Consider the following 12,514-nt stretch of genomic DNA (forward strand, 5'->3'; position numbering starts at 1 on the left):
TCTGTGAGCTCTCTCCAGTCTTGTCTTCCATAAGTGACTTTTATGTGGAAGGGCTCTCTCACGAGATTTCATTTCTTTGGGGGGGTTCTGGCCCCCAGAAGCATTACATGGCAGAGATTCTGCCTGTGAAATGCCCATGCTGGTGGTTTATGATTCTTATCATTTCATCTCAGTGGAGTTTCATGGAGTAACAGGTGGAGATTTAGAGGCTGGGTTTAGAGGTAGCACGTGTAGTCAGAAAGAACTGTGTGGGATTTGGAATGGGACCAAGCTAGATTTTTAAGACTGAGCTTATCCAAAGAATATGGCTAATGATACCTGCTTGGCAGGGTTGTTTTTTCAAATTAGCTTTAATATGTGTGTATAAAATGCCTAGCATGGTGCTGGCATTCATTAAGCACTCAATAAATAAAATATATATTCTTAGAACTTGTGATTAAATCTCAATTAGCCAAACAGTCCTTAGACTCTTGCAAATTTAAGTCTGAGAACAATTTATATGGTGAAGGTTCTGAGCCAGACCTGGACCTGAGTCCATGCAACCTTGAACAGCTTGCGTTCTCTCTCAGCAGCTCAGCTTCCTTGTGTTTCCCAACTCCCTACCACCCCTCCCCCCAGCCCATCACCGGTCATCAAGTCTAGATGAAGTTATTAATGTGCTGACATATTTATCCCCAAACAATAGCACAAGGGCCAAACAGCATTAACATCAGTTTCCTGCCAGATAATGAGCTTTCTGAGCTCGAATCCAGGGAGGAGCACAGCCTCCACGAGAAAGAGAGCATCCCAGAACAGCTCCAGACCTGCCCTCTGCCCCTGAGAGTAACAGACATCCACCTCATTCACTTGTGACCCTTCCTGGCCTCCTGGCACACTGGGTGCACCAAGGATCAGAGAGCTTCAGCTCACCCAGGAGGCGACATCTAGTTAGGCAGCATGATAAGAGCTCTGACTGATGTGTGTTTGTGGGGCTTGGGAACACAAGGAAGACAGGAGAGAGCAGAAGCTGGGACAGTCTTTCCCCCGGGAGGAGACTTATAAGCTGGACCATTAGAGGGAATCTGAAGGTGGGGAGAGTCCAGGCAGAGGGAACAGCGTGCGTAACAGGAACAGTGTGTATAACGTACACAGCTGTGCAAGAGCATCATCTAGAAAATCCTGCTTCTGACTGGGGAGTAGTAGCCATGGAGGTGGGTAGAAGAAGTAAGACCAGAAAGGTAGGCAGGATCCAAACTGTGGTGTCCACTGAGTGCCTTACTAAAAATCTTGGATTGAAAAATTGTCCATGGGGCACCTGGGTGGCTCAGTTGGTTAAGCAACTGCCTTCAGGTCAGGCCATGATCTCTCAGGGTCCTGGGATTGAGCCCCTCCTGGGGCTCCCTGCTCAGCAGGGGACCTGCTTCTCCCTCTTCCACTCTCCCTGCTGGTGCTCTCTCTCTGTCAAATAAATAAATAAAATCTTTTTTTTTTAAAAAAGTAAAGCAAAATAAAATAATAAATAAAAATTGTTTAATGCACACTGAAGATTTCCCTGTCAGACTTCATGTCAGACCACCTCCTTTGACTCAGCTAAACCTGGACTAGGTTCCTCCTTTGCTGAAGGGGGACCTTCAGAATTCAAACCCAGACCCTCTGAGCTGCTGATTTCCTCTCTGTTCCTCTTCTCCCCTTCAAAAAGAAACACCAATCCTAAAGCATAGTTAAAAACAAATATGACTGGCTAGATAGGGAACAGAAAAGCTCCATTTTCAAACTAAGTCACAGTTGACAGCAAAATAAGCCCAATGTTAAAAAAAAAAAAATTAAGAATAAGCTGAATGTAGTAACAGGGTTAAAAAAAAAAATAAAGCTCTAAACATAGCATTTGCATTAGTGCTAAATTTTGAAAATGGTAATTCAGTTTTATTTACGAGGAAAATATAATTACATTTAAATTTGAGGGAACAGAATTTAATTCTTATTAATGACAGAAAGACTGAGTGAGATGCTTTAATGCCAGAGAAATTGTCTTATGTTCATGGATGGGAGAGAAAATTAGATTCAGCGTGGAGCATTCTCCCTGCTACAAGTCTCATGTGTGTAGCCGGAATTGTTCCCTTTCTGAGAAGCATTAGCTTCTCAGCCCAGAAAGCACAGCACTGACATCCAATTAAACATCAAAAGGAAATGATCGGGCCGGGCTATTTCTGTATAGGTATGTTACGGAAGAAGAAACCCGAGGTTAGAATTTCAGCGGAGGAATAATATCCATTGAGACTTGACATTTCCTGTACCCCGTTCCCAACAGCAAGTGATAGCCCGAAATCAAAGTTCAGAATAATAAATATCTGAGAGATTGACACTGAGGCAGAGAAAGAAGAGGAGGTGTTGGAAGGAGGCAGAGAAGAGCCCACCGGTTGTCCGGGACGGAGCGTGCAGGGTGAGACACGATGAGGCGGTCAGCTCCTAACATTTAATCAAAGACTGGGAAACTGGGCCCAGACAGGCATAGTGCTAAATAGTGCCAGAGTTAAAGGTTGATAAACCAGGAGCTGGCAGCTTTGTAATCTGGTAGAATTTCCCCTGACAGCCCTAGAACATTTTCTATCAGAATTGGAGCTCTTCAGTATGTAAATATAAGCCCTCCTGAAATTGGGCTTCAGAACCGGGTTTCTGTTTGGATGTCCAAGCTGGGGACTTGTACACAATCTCCAGTTGTCTTCCTGAATCAAACTGCTGCTATATAACTTACAATTTTAAAATAATAACTACTCTTTGAATGGAAATTTGCTTTTACATTTTACAGAGCTCCTCCTGTATGTGCATCATGATTTATTCAGACAACAAATACATAGCCTCTGACCCTGCAGACGGTGTTACTCCCAGGGATCCAGAGTTCAGAGAGCCTGAGGGATTTGCCCAGAGACACTCTGGGAAAACAAGGATTCAATGCCTTCTTTCTCTGGGCTCAGAGCCCATGTTTATCCCCTGCATAGCTCTCTCATTGGCCATTGCCAAGGTTTATGCTAATAATGTTGATGAATCAAGTAGGAGGTTCATAAGGTTTCGCTGCAGTGGATGCCACGGCAAAGAGCCACATAAACTGGCTCTTGACCATGAGGTACCAGGCAGTACTGTAGGGGCTCAAGGAAAAGAGTGATTGTTTTCAGCCAGGGAAAATCAGGGGAGCTTCCTGGAGGAAGCGGGATTTGAGGTGGGTGATGGAGGTTGGATTTGAGTTGGCAGAGAGACGGAAGAGACAAGCACTTGAAGCAACCCATTGTAGAAGTCAAAGATTTGCAACTGGATACAAAGATGCAACAGAACATGGCATTTTCCAGAAAAGACCAGTAGTTTGGAGTGGTTTTGCTTAAGATATTTGTGGCACTGGGGTGCCTGGGTTGCTCAGTGGGTTAAAGCCTCTGCCTTCGGCTCAGGTCATAATCCCAGGGTCCTGGGATTGAGCCCCACATCAGGCTCTCTGTTTGGCAGGGAGCCTGCTTCCCTTCCTCTCTCTCTGCCTGCCTCTCTGCCTGCCTCTTTGCCTCCTTGTGATCTCTGTCTGTAAAATAAATAAATAAAATCTTAAAAAAATAAAAAGATATTTGTGGCACTAGAGAGATGGAGAAGAGGTGAGGGAAGTTAGCAAGCTTTCAGTCGTATAGGGCCTTGAAAGAGTTTAGGTTTTATCTGTCAGTGGGGGCCACTGAAAATTTTTAGGCAGAATGTGCTTTGGTGAGGTTTGGTTTTGGAAAGCTTACTCATATTGGCATGTAGGTGGAGGTGCCAGGGACACACATAGGTGGAGGTGTCCGGAAGCAAGTTAGATAGGTGAGCACATGTCTAGGGTAGAGAGATGGGCCTTTCACAGAAGGATATCAGGACCGGGGATCTTTGGGAAGAGGACTGAACATCACTATCTCTTCAGCTCACCCTCTGGAGTTAGTTATTCTCTATACCCTCCTCCCTAGTTATTCTTCTGCAAAGTCAGACCCTCTTGGGAGGCCTCCTTCAAGCGAAGTTTGAACTCCTCTAATCAGGAAGCCAGATACCCTGCAATTAAGATGACTAGCAGTGGCTTACCACTTCCTGTGACAGGTGCTTCATAAAGCTTGAAATTCTGGTCCCAGGGGAGTAGATGTAGAGACCGCTGTACACCAACATCCTGGAATCCACTCTTCTGCTTGGTTCGAAAGCACTCCAAGCTCCTCGAGTGAGGTGAAAGGCCTTGTGGTTTCCAAGGCTCATTAGCTTTTTGCCAACTAGAGCTGTGGTACAGAGCAGGGCTGGGAGCAGCGCTGACCCTCTGGTGAGAGGGATGGAAGTTGAAAAGCACCCGAGAGTGGCTTGGGTTTGGCCTCAGTGTCAAAAGGAAGCTAATTATCGTGAGGAAGTTGAAGTCTCCTTTCCTGTATCTTCCTCTCCTTCTGGCTCCCTCCTGAACCCTGCACTGAGACTAAAAACCATCCACCCAATTTAGTGAGAGAAGGAGGGAGGGAGGTGCTGTATTAACCCACATAGAGATAGCAATTCATGGGAGAGGAAGGTAACTTACTTGGTGCTCCTTTACACGTGTGGGTAGACTTGAGTTCCTCGAGGGTAGGGATGGTTTAATATCATTTCTGAATCCCTAGCCTCTAGGGGTATGTGGCACATAGTGAGTGCTCAATACATTTTCAAATCAAGTTTAGGGTTCTGGCAGATAGGAATCCTTATCACCATTGTAGAAATGTCGAAGCTAAGGCTCAGAGGTGTGCTGGGTCCCTGGGAAGTAGCAGACCAAGCTCTTACACGAGCATGTGTGACTTGAGCCTCTGTTTTGTGCAAAATGGTAGAAACTTGCACAGTTACATGGATGTAGTCAGAAGATACATTTCCTGTGTAAGACTCCCCAGGGAATGTAGAGTTCAGACTGGTAATGGCAGGGCTGGAGAGGGAACACTGGGAGACTATTTACCTTGATAAACTTTCACATCAAGTGCTTTGAGAAGACAGGAGGTGAAACTTTTCAGCTGGGCCACTAGAAGGAGGCTTCAAAGAGGAGGACCCAGAACTCAAAGCCAGTGTACAGCTGAACATGGAAAGATCGAGGTGCAAGGGGAACCCAGACCGTGGAAATAGCTTGTAGAGAGGCTCAGAAGAGGGACCAGAGTATGGGAAGCCCGCCCCCCCCCCCGCCCTTAGCCATTTGTCTTGCTGGTCCCTTCCATGACCATTTCCTAAGGCAGCCATCAAGCTCTTGCTCAAGTGCTGATGTACGTGTCCCTGTGGGGCAAAGGACAGGTACTTCTCTCTCAGCCCTTGTTTTCCTGTCTACGGAATGACTAGATCATCTCCAAAGTGTCCTCTCATGTCCTCGCAAAAACTGCTTCTCTAAGTTTTTCTCCTTATTTTCTCTCTTACTCCTAAACCCATTCGAGGGAGATCCCATGCCCAGAGGCAGGCCACTTCCTGCCCAGTGCCAACTCCCTCCTTCTCTGTCATTTTCCCCTGGTTCCACAGTCCTTCGCCTCCAGCTGTTCTCCTTCAACATCTGCAGCCCCCTTATCTCTGTCCCTCTCCTCACATCCACCTTGCAGAATCCACAGCCATGCCAGCCACTCACCATCTCTCAGCTTACAGCCCACTTCTGAGCCCTGGAAGCCAAATCATGAACCATGTACATGATCTTCAGCCTTTCCTGGGCCCTTCCAGCTGCAAGGGAGATGTCCACATCTGTCCATCAGTGGAGATTCCTACCTTACTGAGAACACGGAAGCCATTGGTGAAGTGCTTTCCCATTACCCTGGTCTGTCCCTTAAACGTGTCTCAGCCTACATACTCCTCTCCAGAAGATGAGGTACCTGAACAGTGCTGTCCCCCAGATTATGCTCCAGATCTGGTTCTCCCCACCTGCTAAGGGGTAGCTCAGTTATTCACATCATCCTCTTGCTCTAAACCCTGCCTTGTCCTGGCTCTTTGCAGCCCATGAACATGATACAGTTGCCATACAGTATTTACTCTATAAAAGATGTGTGTGATACTAGGCGCATTACATGCTGTTCATTTAAGCCTCACGATGAACCTGAGATGTTAGTGTATAAACCCTATTTTGCAGATGAGAAAACTAAGGCACAGAAGGATGAAGTAACTTGTCCAAGCCACAAGGCTGGCTGGCTGGGTGATGGATAGATAGATGGATGATGGATGGATGGATGGGTGTATGGATGGACGGACGGACAGACGGGCTGTTAGATGGCCTGGTGACTAGATAGGTGGTTAGATGGTTAGATAGTTAGGTAGATTGGACAGATGGATGAGTTGACAGACAGATTCAGGATAAACGGACAGATAAACAGACACACAAACAAAAGGCAAAGTACTTAATAGGTAAGCATTGGGTCAGTGTGAGGAGGGAGACTGACTGATTTCAGAGCACCTGTAGCTAGGGTGACAATCTCATACGTAACTAACAGTCATGGGAGTATGTCAGATTACAACTGAGCTCTTCAGCCTGGTCACGCAAGCCACAGATCGAAAAGCTGTATCAGTCGTAGTCACCTTTCACTCTAGTTAAGCAAGTCCATCTCTTCACACGGTTTCCTCTACTCCAACGCAGGAATGAGAATACCATTGCAGGGCTGTCGTGAGGGTGTCATGGGATGGTATTTGTGTGCCACCAACAAGGGTTCTCCATGTCCCCTTGTTTCTGCTTCACAGAGTGTCTGGTGTGGCTTGGACTTAACGTGGACCAGGATTTCAGAGAAATTCCCCAGGCTGTCCACTCACTCCGATGAGCTAGTGAAGAAACAAAATCCTAGCAGGAATCATCTAAGATTATTTAACCCTCCCTTAAAATTTCTTAAGGGCATTCTAAGGACCTCAGGTCCTAAGCAAATTAGAACAATTTTCCCTATTCTCCCTTTGTGCTAAATACAAACTTATTAAAAGACACCCCAGGAGGTCACATGGGGCCCAGACTCTGTTTCCCCTGCCTCTGCTCCTTGCTCCCCAGGAAAGCCCACAGATCCTTGGGTGGGGACCCCTTCCATTCCCTACTTATGGCAGTTTTGAGCATCCTTCCAAGTCGAAGAAATTTTATGAGAAAAATATATGTAAGTCTGTCCCTTTAGGGGAATGCCACCGCTTCCCCTACCAGCTATTTTAATGAACAGGATTGTAAAGTGAGTCCAGACAAATTAAAACGTAGCTGCACGAGGTCCCAGACTTCATCCAGGCTCATATGGGGATTAACATTTAATGAGAGGAGCCTGGGGCAGTGTTTCCCCTTATGTTTGCGCTTTGGGGCTGCAGTGAACCAATAGCCAAATCTTTTCTCTTTCCCTGCCCTTTCTCACTTCTTCCTCACCTGCCTGCTCACTTCTACATCATGGAAACAGAATGGGTGCGAAGTGGGAGGCAGCAGGAAAGAAGGTGTGCGTGTGGGAGTATGGGCTAAGACCCTTAAGAATTACAGAGGTTACAGAAGAGTTTTTTTAGGAAGGTTAGGCACAAAGGAGACCGAGCCCCTGTGTGAATGTATCTAACCAAATAAATTTTATACCATAGGGCCCTGAGATGCAATGGAGCCCAACTGACATTCACTTATGGGAGGCTTTTTTTTTTTTTAATTCATCTATTCTTTCAACAAATATTTATCAAGATGTCATGCTGTACCATGTCTGGTTCCCAACCAAGTTGAGAAGAAGGTAGAGCCTGCTACTATGGGTGCTCCTAGTCTAGAGAGAAGACAGACATATGTACCCCAGTGAGGCAGGGCAAAAGGCAAGACGTTTGGGCATGGCTTTCCCTCAGAGAAGAGCTAACTTATTCTTGGGCCTGACCTGGTCCATCTCCAGGGTCCTGTATGGTTTAGTCAAGAATTTCACAGGCTCAGAATTAGAACATTAGGGCAGCTGGGGATTTTCACCTGACTGGAAGAGGAAGCCAAGGCTACAAATACAAATGGCTTCTAATTGGGCTTTGATGGTCTTGACTGATGGTACCCTGCAGGGTGACTGGAGAAAGCAGACCTAAATCTCGAGGCTGCTTACTATAAAAGCTGGTGCTTTGCTCTTCAGGAAGATAGCTGTCTGCTAGGTGAAGGGCAGCTCTGCTGATACAGGATATCTTAAGTCCTCATTGATGGATCATGACTATAGCATAAATTACACGGGGCCGTTCAGATATACCCTTTTCTTCCATCATCGCTTCTCACCTAGTGGGGGACTGTGATTACTCTCCTTACTTTGGGCGTGAAGAAGTATGGTTCAGAGAGACTGAATCCTTAATTCTCCAAGGACTCCACAAGGACCCAAGGAAACTAGGGAATAGAAAGTGAGCCCAGGTCTACCCTATGGATGATATTCTCTATAGTCCTTCAGAAGATTCCTCTCGGGGCCCGACACCTCCAGCATTCTCCAGTAAGCTCTGATGTTTATCATGTGAAGGTTGATGGGCATTGATCAAGTGCTCACTTGTATCGGGTATGTTCCCTAAGTCAGAATTCACCTCTGACGTTCTGATGTCAAGCCAGTGCATGAGCCGCTATGCCTCCCTTTCTCTTACACAAGAATCTGTGTGTACAGAACTTACTGTACCCCAATCTGTGTGCTGGGCTCTCTGTAGAAGTTTCACTTCTGCCCATGTCAGCTTGCCTAACTGATTGCTGTTGTGTCCGCCTGCAGCACTAGAATGTAACCTCCCTGAGGTCAGGAGAGAACCATGCCCATCACAATCACCATCGGTTGGCACCGTCCACAGTGCCCTCTGTTGGAAGGGCTCATAGAGGGCACTCAAGAAATTAAATAAGAGTAATTCCCACAACAACCCTCTCCAGTTGTTGGTGTCATCCCCACGTTATACATGTGGTGACTATTCCTGAAGAGGAGCAGTGACCTGGATTTCACAGAGTGCCACTCATGTTATGCAAGGGGCAAATGACCTGTCGAAGCACATGCTTCAGCACCCACTCTGGAAAGTTCTGTCTGCTTTAATGTCAAAGCAAAATCAAGAAGGAAAACTAAAGCAGTTCCTTTTATTTCAAGGGGAGAAAAAAGGGTGAGACAGATAAGAAAAATAACAACAGGCCTACAACTCAAGGCCAAGTGATAAAGTAGCAGCTCCAATCTCTGCTCCCGACAGGAGTCGGTGCGTCTCCCACGCCGGCAGAGGGGCCATCTGCGGAAGAGAATCTGAACACTGACAGGTGATGTTGCCATCAGCTAGCACCCCATAAACATCAAGGTCACTCTGTTCAGGCCCCTTCCATTAAAATGTGTAAGAGCTCACAACCCAGCTTGTAAAAGGCTGATGGAGAGGTGCCCAGCCGCCAGGCAACCTCAGCTTCATGGCAGGAGAGCATGTCTTGTGTAAACTGGCGAGGAAACGCAGGGTTTGGATGGACAGCCCAGCAAGTCTCCAGATGACAAAAGTGAGACTGAATATCTGGGAAATTCCATGTAGGGGATCTCATTTCGTTTGACATAGATCCAGGGGCTGGCTTGGTTGTAACAAAGGATAAGCAACAGGGCCAGAAAAGGAGATGGATCTGCTGGAAGAACCATCAGGAGGTCCCCATAAGGAGAGCCTGCCTTTTTGCTGATCAGTTTCCATAATCTTACAATATCTGTCTGGCGCATTGCTCTGAGACTTGTCAAAACAAGGGAGGAGCCCCGTGCGACCATATGATCTTACAGAATCCGCTGATGCTCTCTGGGTCTTAGTAGTAGCTTCTCCTCTAGGAAAGATGGTAACGGGGGGTTCTGACAGCATTGTTGTGATAGTTTAGTGAGAAATGGTATATAAAGAGTGCTCTGTAAACTCTAAAACCTGACATAATTGTTGGTTATTAAGCCAAAAATGGCTATCCCCACACATTACCTCATTTGATCTCACACCAACCCTATGACATGGATGAAATGGGAATTATTATACCTATTTCACAGAAACAGAAAGTGAGGTTCAATGACTTTCATAACTTGCAGCGTAAAATTCATGGTGTTTTATTCATTGCAGTTAAGCAAGAAGGCACAGCAGTAACCAGTATAGATTATTTGGATAATCTTGGGATTCCAGTACTGGTGTGAGTTTTGTCTGGATTGTGATCTCCCAGAGGACAGAGATTAGGTCTGGTTTTTCTCTGTATTCCGAGCACCAGCCACGGTCTTCAGCACATAGTAGGTATGCTTGGAAAGCTAGAGGAATAACGAACGAGTCCGTATGAATGCGTCAATCCCTGCTGTACATCAGGCAGCCTCTGAAGGGATGCTGTCACCATCCCCACTTTACAGAAGAAGAAAACGAGTGTCAGCAATTTGACAGGTTGCCAAAGTCGCATACTGGTAGAATGTATTTGGAATCACACCTAAATCCAACACTCTTTCATCCACACTGCCTTCAGATTAATTATCATAGACATGGCCTACGTGTTAGCTAAAGCCTGAGGTCAGGCAAATGCTAGGAGAAGGCTGCCTCCCGTGCTCTAGACCCCCTGTGCTCTGCTGCCTGAAAACAGCCCGGCTTCAGCCCCAGCAGCCTGTCCCTCTGCCGGCTCACACCTCAGTGAATAGAAGCGCTGTTCGCTGTTGACTTTTACACCATAAACTGCCACCTGGAAAAAGTGCTGAGTAAAAGCAAACAAATGCTAAACTAACGGTGCCTCCCAGGTCTCTCAGGGGCAAGTTGCAGCCCTGAGACAGGCCCTGCCGCCAGGGTCACCAGGGGTCACTTCTGTGCAGAAAGATTAGAAATTTCCAAGACAGGACTTTGGAAGGCCTGGGGTTGGAGATTGTCACTCCAATCTCCAATGTCAAGACGTTGTCTGTATGAGAAGAAGGGAATGAAGCTCAAAGACCATCCTGAGAGAGCCACATTTCTGGAGGGCTGCTGGATGGAGTGACACTTGCCCACAGCCTCACGCCAACCTGGGAGGTTTCCATTAGAGAGAGGCCAGGGCCGGCCCTCAGCCAGGCTGAGCAGGGTGTAAATGAATCACTTTACTTTCTCAGGCCGCCTATCGTCCCAGGCACACAGGATTCATCCCCTAGTCCACAAAAATTAAGGGTCTGTTCTGGGCGAAGCTTTGTACTGGGGACCAAGCAAAGAAGCGATCAGGAGAATCCAGTCCAGACTTGGATGTCCCCAGTCTGACAGCGAGACCGGCAGGGAAACAGAAAATCAGTTTACCATGTAATACGGAAGGGCAAGGAACGAGAGAATAACCACAGGGTGAATCATAGACTTCCCAGAGGAGAGATCCTTGAGCCAAGCCCTGGGGGTAGATACTGCTGTGAAATATGGAGGGTGTTTGTATCACAGACTCCCAAGATCTTGGGGTTAGAAGAAACCTTAGATGCCATCAGATTCCCCCCAAAGAAGATGAGGAAACCCAACACCCAATGAGGCAGACTGATGTCCCCAAGGTCACCCAACAAATGAGGGGCTGAGCAGGCATGGGCCTTGCACACCTGGTCCGTGGACTCCTTGTCTAAAGTTCATTGTCCTGAGAGACCTTTCTTGAGTTAGACTTCTCGGCCAAGCCCTTCTCAATCTCGCCCCTCACCGAGTGCTCACCGCAGCCCTGACGGTTGGCAGAGGTACCGTGCAGCGTCCTCGTTGCTGCCCAACACTCGATACATCCATGACGTCAAGGAACCTGCCTATGGTCACATAGCTCAGAAGCTGCTGAGCCTGGCACAGAACCTGGGCCCCCCAGTTCCAGGCCAGGGCTTCTTGCCCATTTCCCAGTGGACCCTTCACCTCTGTGCAGCTGAGAAATCTGGTGTGCATCTGCATGTAGTACTTCCCTTTCCAGGTAGTGGGCCTGACAAGGTGTCAGGCATGGGACAGCCCATAAATGGTGACTCAGCCATTGTGGATTTTGTTTTGTTTATTTTTTTTTTATTTTTTTTTTAAAGATTTTATTTATTTATTTGACAGAGAGAGATCACAAGTAGGCAGAGAGGCAGGCAGAGAGAGAGGAGGAAGCAGGCTCCCTGCCGAGCAGAGAGCCCGATGCGGGACTCGATCCCAGGACCCTGAGATCATGACCTGAGCCGAAGGCAGTGGCTTAACCCACTGAGCCACCCAGGCGCCCCTGTTTTGTTTTGTTTAATTCACAGACATTGTAGCCACTGCCTTGCAGGTTGATACAGAAGGTCTAAGCCTCTGAGATCTAATTTTGATTTATCTCCCTTTTCAAAAATAGCTAGACTCTCAGTAGCTTCTCAACCAGGAATACAGCTTGGAATCTTCCAAGCTGTCGTGGGCAAACGCAGCCTGGCACAATGCCAGTTAATTTAGTTTGAAAGAGAACAAAAGCGTGGGGGTTTTCATTTGAAGACTGTTGGGCCATAAGGCACAGACGGCAGGCAGGGTCTCCGTCACAGCCCTGGCAGAGACCATCCGTGGCCTCAGCTGCTCAACCTGCCTCCTAAAAACTTGCATCAGAGCCTTCGCCACCTCTGCCCATGGAACGGGAAAGCTGGCACTGACCCTGCGCCCAGCGGGTCTGTGAATTGGGCCGTGCGTGTTCTGCACCAGCTCACAGACGGGC

The 12,514-nt window shown here is 47.3% G+C and overlaps 1 protein-coding gene across 1 annotated transcript in view; it reads left to right on the plus strand.

Moving 5' to 3' along the window:
- Positions 1-12,514, plus strand: part of TENM4 (teneurin transmembrane protein 4) — a 379,161-nt gene that overhangs the window by 243,327 nt on the left and 123,320 nt on the right. The window lies entirely within an intron of this gene.

Source organism: Neovison vison, chromosome 7 (genome assembly GCF_020171115.1).
Source record: "Neovison vison isolate M4711 chromosome 7, ASM_NN_V1, whole genome shotgun sequence".
Taxonomy (NCBI): Eukaryota; Metazoa; Chordata; class Mammalia; order Carnivora; family Mustelidae; genus Neogale; species Neogale vison.